The sequence below is a fragment of the Hyperoodon ampullatus genome (assembly GCF_949752795.1).
Source record: "Hyperoodon ampullatus genome assembly, chromosome: 17".
NCBI classification, from domain to species: domain Eukaryota; kingdom Metazoa; phylum Chordata; class Mammalia; order Artiodactyla; family Ziphiidae; genus Hyperoodon; species Hyperoodon ampullatus.
Window position 1 is genome coordinate 16,019,504 of NC_136930.1, and position 10,480 is coordinate 16,029,983.

The 10,480-nt window shown below is 42.1% G+C and overlaps 1 pseudogene across 1 annotated transcript; it reads right to left on the minus strand.

Annotated features, from left to right (window-relative positions):
- Nucleotides 1-8,759: 8,759 nt before the first annotated feature.
- Nucleotides 8,760-10,269, minus strand: LOC307065673 (serine hydroxymethyltransferase, mitochondrial-like; annotated as a pseudogene). The gene has a single exon. The product of its transcript is annotated as a serine hydroxymethyltransferase, mitochondrial-like (transcript).
- Between the last annotated feature and the right edge of the window lie 211 nt (nucleotides 10,270-10,480).

Below are 10,480 nucleotides of genomic sequence, written 5' to 3' on the forward strand. Positions count from 1 at the left end.
ATATTTCCATACATACAGGAAGTGTAAGTATAGCCCAATAATAGGTTTTCATTTGTTAAAAGAGAATGGTTCTTAATTTTGCATGCCAGCGGTAGTAGATGGTTGCAATAAATGACAGTTCTCATGGATGAAGAGACCACAATAAGGCAGTTAATTAAGAAGGAGTAAACTTATAAATTAGAAAAGGGAGCAAGAATTAAGAGAAAATTTAGTGCAAGTAGGAACCTTAAATGTTCAGCAACCAACAATCAGAGAGTTCGTTGAAATCAGAAACTGATCTTGCTAGTTTTTTGAAGGTTAAGACCTGTGGAACTAATAGTTGGCAGGTGTTATGGATGATGTTTGGTAATCAGAAGGTAATTATGTTTAGATGATGTCATGAGGGTGTAAAAAATATAAAATTCAACCAAGTAAATTTGAAGATCTAATTGGCTTTGTTCAACAGTTCATGAATCGGGCAGCATGAGGGGTTGTACAAAATGGAAAGTTTTTATAGGAAGAACGGAGGGAGCTATTAGCAAAAGGAAAAAAGGGATTATTTTTAGACCAAGATATCTTCTTTTGGGGGGGGCAGGGAGAGACACCAAGGGTTTATCATGCAAGTCCTCATCTAAAACATAATTAAGGTCTATCCTATTATCAAGAACAACCTTGGACAGAGAGTCTAAGGATCTTTGCTGGGCAACTAATACCTTAACAACAGAATCTGCAATGTCTTCAAGAAATAAGGAGAGGTTTCTGATCATATTCCCATTTGTATCTATTCCTAATCAGGGAATGAATTTATTCACAGGGATTGCTGTGTTTATTCATTTAAGCCAGGGGTCAGTTATAGATTTTCTCCTAGCCTGAAATAGAGTCATCCTAAATTCTAGAGGTAACCCCCTGTCCACCCCTGGCCTTGGCAGGGGCCTGAGAGATACGGATGCTTGTGTTATCTTTCCAGGTCAATGCCAGAGTGAAGGAAAAAATAGAAAGCATTCTTAGTTAAAGAATGAAGTCTTGATCCATTGTCTTGGGTGGAAATATTCTGCATTGATGTCAGCTACTTCTCCTCTTTGTCAATTTGATTAGGAGATCTCTAGCATTTGTACAGGACCAGGTGTCAGGTGGAGTCTCGGTCAGCTGTGAGATGTGTACTCGAGACTCAAATCTCTGAAGTTTGATTGCTGTCTGCATAGTGACGAGGACCTGGTACAGTCCCTTCCAGGGAGACTTAAGGGCAGTCTTTGTTCTAAGTGATTCCAAATCCAAAGGGTGGGAGAAAATTGGAAATGTTAGTTGGAGAGTCATGGCCAAATATTTGAGGAAACTAGAAGATTTCAGGATCCAGTCCAGTTCACTGATATAAGACCTCAAAGATAATTAGTAGGACTAGAATCTAATTTCTACAAAAGTGCAAACATAATTTTTCTCTTTAAAATACTCCCACTTTTTTTTTTTAACCAAGGAAAATCACAATAAAACTAATTTGTTCAACAGTAAGTATGAAAAGAATGCTCACTGAGAGTTTCTGAATTCTGGAAAGATCAGGTAGGGAGAAAAAGTAAATGTTTCATCATTGTTCACAAAGGTATATCTTACCAAATTGTCAATAGCTTAAAAGAAAAGATTTCTTTACATCTGGAAAAGACATTTTAAGAACGAGCAATATTGTAAACACAGTCATAAAAATTATAATCATCCTCATTAGTTCATTTAGTCTCATGTTATGAATTCTTGTTCTGCTTGAATCCAGTTTGTCCATTATTTCTCTCAGCCTTGCTTTATGATCGAGGGTGATAGGGACAGTGAGAATTCCCAGAAGTTTGCAAGGTTTTTGTTAAGGCTCATACGGTTTGCCCAGTGAAGTGGGTGCCTCGATCATTGGAGATTGTGGAAGGTATTCTCCATATGAGGAACACATTCTCTAACAGTTTCTTTGCCACTGTAAGGGCATCAGCCTTGCAGCAAGGGAATGCTTCAGCTCATCTGGAAAACATACTTAAAATTACAGGAGCATACTGAGAGCCCACGCTAAGTGGCAGTTGAATAAAGTCCAGCTGCAGGTGTTCAAGTGTCCAGAGGAAGGAGGTCTGAGGCCTCTCTCTAGGGACAAAAATAGTTTTTTGTTTTTTGTTTCTAAATGAGCTAGGTAACTAAAGGAATTCAAACAGAAAAAGAAAAATAGGGTTTGCCAGGGAGCCAGGAAGAACCAAGAAGCCATCTTAGGTTTCTCAACAGCCATTGTTTACCCATCTTAATTTCTCTGACTCAGGAGCAGACTGTTGTCATGTTTCAAAGACATCAAGATGGCAAAAGCGCGGCCATGAGGGGTCATTTTTTGCAGAAGCGGAGTAGACTTCATCCACATGTGCCACAATGTTTATAGATTCTATTGCTGCTGCCCTTGCACGAAAGTCAGGCGGGGCGTTCCTCTGATACTCAGGTTCAGTCCTTTTAATGTGAGCCTCAGTTTTGATTCCAGACAACATTTTATACCAGGACATATCAGACTTCTAGGAATTTTACATAATTTCTGGAACACTTATAAAATCCACCTATACAGAAACAACATAAAGAAGGCTTAATGTTACTTCTTATTTGACAGTGTTTCCCATGTAATTTAACACATCAGGTAAACCTAATTAGTTTTTTAAATCTTTTGGAATATTCCAGAGACCCTCTGGAAAAATCTCAAAGTTTCTCCCAGGTCAAAAAGACTTCATTTTTATAATTTAATTTTGGGAAGTTTGTCCAAAATGTCAAAGTTTTGGACACTTAACTAACTAGGATCACAGAACAATATGAAACAATGCTTAATTGTCTGTTTAGCAGATGAAAGAAAATTAAGTTCTAGTTTTACATAAGTACAGTGTTGATATTAAAGGTTAATTTTCAAAAACCTCATAACAATAATTCAATTTTCGCCAGCTTGATTACACAGGGTAAAATCCTCTTTCTCTCTCCAGCCTTTTTATTTATTTATTTATTTTTTTGCGGTACGCGGGCCTCTCACTGTTGTGGCCTCTCCCGTTGCAGAGCACAGGCTCCGGACGTGCAGGCTCAGCGGCCATGGCTCACGGGCCCAGCGCTCCGCAGCATGTGGGATCTTCCTGGACCGGGGCACGAACCCATGTCCTCTGCATCGGCAGGTGGACTCTCAACCACTGTGCCACCAGGGAAGCCCTAACCATGGTCATTTTTAAGTCTTTTGTCATTTACAGACAGTTCTGGGTGTACTCTGATGCTTTTGCAAAAATGTTCCTATAAAAGGGTTTCATCTTCAAGGAATTCATGGAAAAGACTCTGACAAGTACAGGTTTCTGGTAACTGACTATACTGCTGAACTGAATGAATAAGCATTTTCAGAACTCTAATGGAAAATTGATGAATTCATAAAAGTGCTAACAAAAGATCAAGATAAAAAAAACTAATTACATGGGACTGAGTGAACTGATGAGGATGATTATAATTTTTGTGACTTCCTGTTTGAATAAAAAAAAGTGACACTTTAAAAAATATTTGATTAGTGATTTGTTATGACATTTACAGAATTAAATTAAGATAATACGTTTTTATTCTTTATTAGTACATTAATATATTTTCAAAGTTAACCTTCAGACCTTAAAAATAACATATTTTGGGGAAAGTATATTATCAGAAATTGTTCAATAAATCCAAAAAACATGATTGCAAGAACGTTAATGTCTAACTTGTTACCAAAAAAACTATGAGAGCTCTTTTTCTGGAAGGCTTCGATGCAAGATGATTCAGATCCTTTCCAAATATATTTTCTGGAATTATTATTGTCTTATTTTATGTATTTAACCCTAGATTCTGTGAGTAGAATTCCAAAATATCTGATGGGTATATGAAAATTTTCTATTTGAGTTGCATTTTACACTGGGCACTCTATTCTTCTTCCTTTTCATTTACAAGAAGGTCACCTAAGTAACACCTAAAATAATGAAATTTAACTTTTGTGTAGACATACTGACTTCCTAAAACATCAAAACTGAGTTTCCAACCTACTTCATTTGTTAGACTGGAATTTTGCCAGTGTTATACTTTGCCTTTCAATATATTATGCATAGGTAAGAACAATGTATAACTGGAAATTGGGGAATATTTCAAATGTGTTTTCAAATGTCCAAATGTTCTGACTTTAACTTAGCAGGTTATACTTAAATATTGATCCTATCCTTGCTATTTAGGAACCACCTTAGCAACATTAATTTTATTAATGACTACTTAAAATACAGTATGGTTAAATGTCTTAAACTTACAATTGCATTTACAATAGGAGAGATTTCTTTTTCTCAATATTATTATAAGGAATTTCCTAATTTTTATAATATTCAGGTTGATTTTTTTAAGTGCCAATACATGCAAATATTTTCATTTGGTTATTTTCGCTAGTATATTTTTCAAATACTATCCTTAAATGGGATTATTTGTTGCATAGTTCACACAAATAAAGGCATTTAAGTTAGTTCATATCAACCACATTAAGTTAGATTTGGTTCATTTGTGGTTCTATGTAGTACTATTGCTTTTCTCCCCACTTTGAAAATGAGATTCTTACAACAGAAATATTACTAAAATATAACAAAAAAGAAAAGCCAGATGAAAGTTACTTTGTATGAAATTTGCCTCTTGCTGTGTAAAATTAGTGACAATAAGGTTTATGATGCTGATGATATATCAGGTATTGGCTGTGGAAATGGCTGGGTGTTTGCACAGGTAGACACGTGCACACACAGAATGAGTGTAACTTGATCTAGATGGAATTTCACTTTGAAAGAAGTAATTTATTGCATATATCATCCATTAGCTCTGATAAAGGGAAAGTATTCCAGAAAAAAATTGTAGTACTTCCTATAAAGAATTTCTTAGATGAATGTTCTGTGCTATTTTTAACTTTGAACAGATTAGTCTTTTCTTAGGTCCTTGTCAGATAAAATAAGTCTCCATCAGACTGAAATGAAATTGCATATTTTAAAGTTTATTTGAAGATGAGCTTACTTTGGGTCAAAGATTGACCAACATACTGTGTAATTTAAATGCAAATTATGTAACTGAATATGGAAAATAGTGTGTAACTATTATCCAGGGTCTCTTTCAAAATTAACTCAGCTTGTGGAGTTTGACACAAATTCTTTTCCATGTTGTTGGAGTGACTTCTTGAACTGGCACACTTGTCGTTAGTTTGAAAGGAGATTTTAAACAGTCTCAGGGAAAGCTTTCCACCCTCCCACCGCCCATCTGTCTCCCATTCAAGTTGCCACAGCAACTGGCGTCTGCTCTTGCAGATCTTTCCCATTACTTTAGCAATGACTTAGCTTGGCAGGGTGACCTCCTGACTAGACTTCCTAGCTAGAAATTTGTGTATCCTTAGCCCTGTCTCACACACACAGCCTCCACACTCCACTGATCACAAATTCCCCTCATATTCTGTCCTTCTCCTTCTTACAGCTGTTTCCTGAACTCTCCGAGGACCATATTTCCACTTTTAGGTTGTTACAAGGCTGTTGCTAAGCTCTCTCTCTTTCATCTCCTGAGTCACTGATCACATGTCTTTTGCTTCAGACGCATTAAGTTCTCACCTTTCCTGGAACATTTCTGGCCCTTTCACTACTCTGTGACTTTCTCCTCCTGGCTGTATTTTATTTTATTTTATTTGGCCACGCGGCACGACATGGGGGATCTTAGTTCCCCTACTAGGGATCGATCCCGTGCTCCCAGCAGTGGAAGCGTGGACTCTTAACCACTGGACCACCAGGGAAGTCCCTGGCTCTATTTTAACTCTGCTTAGCCGAAAAAACAAAAAGCCCAAAACCAGAAACTACTCACCAGTCAATATTCGTCTCAAATGCCACCACCTCCTCGAAGCCTTCCCTGACTGACTCTTCTGGGCTACAACAGCATCTTTTACAGCACATAGCATATTGTAGTACAACAGTTTTTTTTAAATAAATTTATTTTATTTATTTATTTTTGGCTGCGTTGGCTCTTTGTTGCTGCACGTTGTGGCAAGCGGGGGCTTCTCTTCGTTGCAGTGCGTGGGCTTCTCATTGCAGTGGCTTCTCTTGTTGCAGAGCATGGGCTCTAGGTGCGCGGGCTTCAGTAGTTGTGGCACGCTGGCTTAGTTGCTCTGCGGCATGTGGGATCTTCCCGGACCAGGGCTTGAACCCGTGTCCCCTGCACTGGCAGGTGGATTCTTAACCACTGAACCACCAGGGAAGCCCTGTATAACTTATTTTTAACTACAGCCTCCCACCCACTAAACTAAGCTTCCTGAGAGCAGGGATGACTTCTTGTCTGGGTCACTGCATTTTAGATTACATGTCTGCTATAAGAAATGCATTCTTTAATTTTTTTTTCTTTTAGAATTAACTGCAGATATGCATCCTGAGAACATGGAAATACCTCTCAAACTACTGTGACCATCCTGACACCAAGGTGAGGCTGTCCCCCCACAGTCCACAAATGCTCGGTCCAGCGTAATTCCAAGTGACAAAAGGGAAAAGAGGCTGGCACCACCCACATAAACAACGCTCCACTGCAATGGGACTAAAAATTGTTGGGAGATTTATCCTGATATGTGTGCTTTTCTTCAAAGAGCATTGTGTGTTGCTTGCTGATTTTAAGGCCTGACTTAATCAATGCTATGACTCCAAACCATATTTTTAGCTCCTGTAAGAATCCAGTGCTTCTGAATATTAGCTTTACTTAGTGACATCAGTTTGTTTTAACATCCCTGTCAGGGATTCTACTGTGAGAGGAGATGTAAATTAGGCTTTATATTACTTATTCTGAGTAGCTCGGGAGCAGAATTTTCATGAAATGATCTTTGAAAATCCAGAAGACCCTGTATACCATGGTCGCATAATCCAGTTTCTGCCTCACTAGCCCATCTGACATCTTATGGGGGAAAAAAATGAGTATTTTAGGCAGGAGACAAACTCAAGGGAAAGAAGGGGTTTGGGGGTGAAAATGGGGGGCAGATGAGAACTCCAGTTTTGGTGAAATGGATGCTCACTCGGTGTACCAAGATTCTCAATCCGCCAGCTTCTTCTACTTTTCCGCTCCATTTGACTCCCGCACCTGCAAGGTCAGCTGCTCCAAGAAGCAATTTATAAACCTGCAGTTCATATAGTGGTTGCCGTTCCAGGACTGACATGAAATTAAATCAGTCTTGAGTGCTGCAAGATACAAAAGCTACCTTCCGAGTTTACTGAGCCCTCCATGACTCCTCATAAATCTTGGAAAGGTAGCATTCCACCAGTAACTGCCCAGTTTCTCAGCTCCCAAAAGGACCTTGAAATGGAAACAACGATGTTTTCTTTGAGGCCATATTTCATACCACAGAGAGAAAGATGTACATGGAAGCCACATTCTTAGAAGTACCCTTTTCCAACTCTGAGGCAAGCACTGGGTAAGACAGTGTTAAATGAACCCTTAACTTAATACCCCACGTTCCAAATTATTGGGGCCACAAGGTATGAAGACACCCACGAAAAGCTGACTGACTGTACCACAAAGGTTCTTTATTGTTTTTTAAGAGCAGAAGGTAAGATTTTAAAAATGCGATGAGCCTATTAACATGTCTTTGCTACAGATGTGTCACCTCTCTATTTCCAGGGACTCTGAAGCTTATTGCTGGAGGCTCATCCATGTGACTGAAAAGGAGTCTGAAGCAGACGCTGTCACGTGGTCATGCTGAATTCTACCCGAAGGTAACACACATTTCTTGAATGTTTTAAAACTTAGTCTCAAAGCATGAGTCAAATTTGCCTTAAAATTTTGTGACGCAGAGTCCATTGCAAAGTGTTTTTTAGGCATTAACACAACTTTCCCCAAGCCCCTCTGAACAAAGTATTATTACGATCCCCTGTGATGGTTAATTTTATGTGTCAACCAGCTTGACCGTGGTACCCGTGACACCCAGTTTTTGGCCAAACACCAGTCTAGATGCTGCTGCGAAGGTATGTTTTAGATGAGATTAACATTTATATCCAAAGACTTTGAGTAACACAGTTTACCTTCTACAATGTGAGTGAGCTCTTCTAATCAGCTGAAGGCCTTAAGAAAATACAACTGAATTCCCTTGAGGAAGAGGGAATTCTGCCTTCCGACTGCTTTTAGATTCAAGCTGCAGCATCAGCCCTTGCCTGGATCTCCAGCCCCCAGGGCTGCCCTGCAGACGTCACACTCACCAGCCCCCAAACCAAATGCACCAATTCCTTAAAATAGATCTCCATATAAATAAGTGGGTAGATATTATATGTGTATGTGTATCTATTACATTATATGTATGTGTGTATATATGTATGTATGTATCTATCTAGATCTACAAATATATTATATACATATATATATATGTATATACATTTTTTGTTTTTTAGTTTTTTTTGCAGGTTAGCATTTTATTAGATAAAAATGAAAGAAGGGTGCCTACCCACTCCTTCCTCTGGCCCACAAGGGGAACTCCCCCCTCCCCAAGAGAGGGCAGGGAGTCTATAACACTGAGACAGTGAGAGAGATTAGGGCAGAAAGCCCCAAGCCTCTTCCTTCTAAGTCTTGTGGCAAGAAGCAACCTTCTCAGCTACAAATTCTGGGAAGGGGAACTACACCTGCCTTTGCCCCTAAGTGGGCGGGCTTCCCCTCCTCCAGCAAAAAATTGGAAGGTAGGCAGTTACCCCCAACACCCAACTTGTCCAGGTAGGGGGAAGAGGAATAAACGTCAGTCTGCGGGCTTCATTTCTTAGGTGCCTTCAGTGCTCATCAAAACCAGGCATGGGGAAGGCCCTGGCAAACTGCCCCACCCGTTGCCTGAGGTCAGCCAGCCAATGACTTGTTTCTGGGCCTTTGAGCAGCAAGGATTTGAAATCTTGGAGTTTGGTGGTCTTGCTCTTAACCTCCAAGCCGATGTTGACGCCTTCGTCTGTAAAGCCCACAACTTTCTGGAAGTCCTCTTCACAGAATTATTGAGAAGTCAAGGCTGAGGCCCCCAGCTGTAGGCCCCCAGGTGTGATGGCTCTTCGATCTCCAGGACAGGTGTTCTTGTTGGCCGTGATGGATACGAGTTCCAACACCCGTTCAGCTCGAGCTCCATCCAGGCCCTTGGGCCACAGGGCTACCAGCACTAGGTGGTTGTCAGTGCCACCAGACACCAGCGAGTAGCCTCGCTCTAGCAGGGCATCAGCCATGGCCCAAGCGTTCTTCAGAACCTGCAGGGAGTACCCCCGGAACGGGTGCAGGCCTGCTTTAGGGCCACAGACACTGCAGCAAAGGCATGGTTCTGGGGCCCCCCTGCAGGGATGGGAACACAGCAAAGTTGATTCGGTCCTCAAATGTGTAAGGATATCCCGGCCAGTCTTGGGGTCCACAGCCCGCACCCCCTTCCGGCAGAAGAGGAGTCCTGACCTGGCCCCTCGAAGGGTCTTGTGAGTGGTAGTGGTGACAGCATCCACATGCTTGAAAGGTGAGGGCATCACCTTGGCAGCCACCAGGCCACTGATGTGGGCCATGTCCACCAGCAGGTGTGCCTTGACCTCGTCACACACCTCTCTCATGCGGGCGTAGTCGATGAGGTGAGCGTAGGCACCGGTACCAGCTATGATGAGTCAAGGTCAGAAGAGCCGAGCAGTGAGTGCCAGCTGGTCATAGTCAGTGAGGCCGGTTTTGGGATTCAGCTTATAGGGCATAGACTTGAAGAAGATGGATGTAGCTGAGATCCACTTGACATCAGACATGTAGCCATGGGTGAGATGGCCCCCATCGGGCAGGTCTGCCCCATGATTTGGTCATGAAGCTGCACAAGGGTTGTGTAGGCAGCCAGGTTGGCTGCGGACCCCGAGTAGGGCTGGACATTGACTCCCCACTGAGCAGGATCCAGGTCAGAGGCCTCCAAGGCCCGGCGCTGACACAGCAGCTCGATTTCATCCACTGCCTCTGCTCCTCCATAGTACCTCTTGCCAGGATAACCCTCCGAGTACTTGCTGTTCAAGACAGGACCCCAGGGCCTCCAGCGCAGCTCGGCTGCAGAAGTTCTCTGGAGCAGTGAGCTTCCAGGCCACGACACTGCCTGTCCTTCTCTCTCCGTAGCAGCTCCCATATCTCAGGGTCACTGTCTGATAGACTCTCCTGGCCTGACCAGCCCTTGGTTGCTTCTCCAGTCTGGGTCTGGGCCACCTCACTGTGCTGGCACCGTATGGCCATCCTGACCAGGTGACCACATCTCTGCAGAGGCCGAGTCGCCCAGAGCAAAGAGAAGGGCAACATTGCAACCCGAGACGAAGGTCACAGGAGGTCCAGGTGCCAACTCCGGCCGGGGAACACAAGGGGTTGGAAGAAGACTGGCCGGAGAGCGCATGTGCGCAAACAGCTGCCAGGCGACCACTGACTTGGGGCGGGGTCTACACATGCGTCAGGTGGACGCTTTATGGTCTTTTTGGGGATTGGAGTTTTTTTTCCCCCCTCTTCTTCGGTTCCA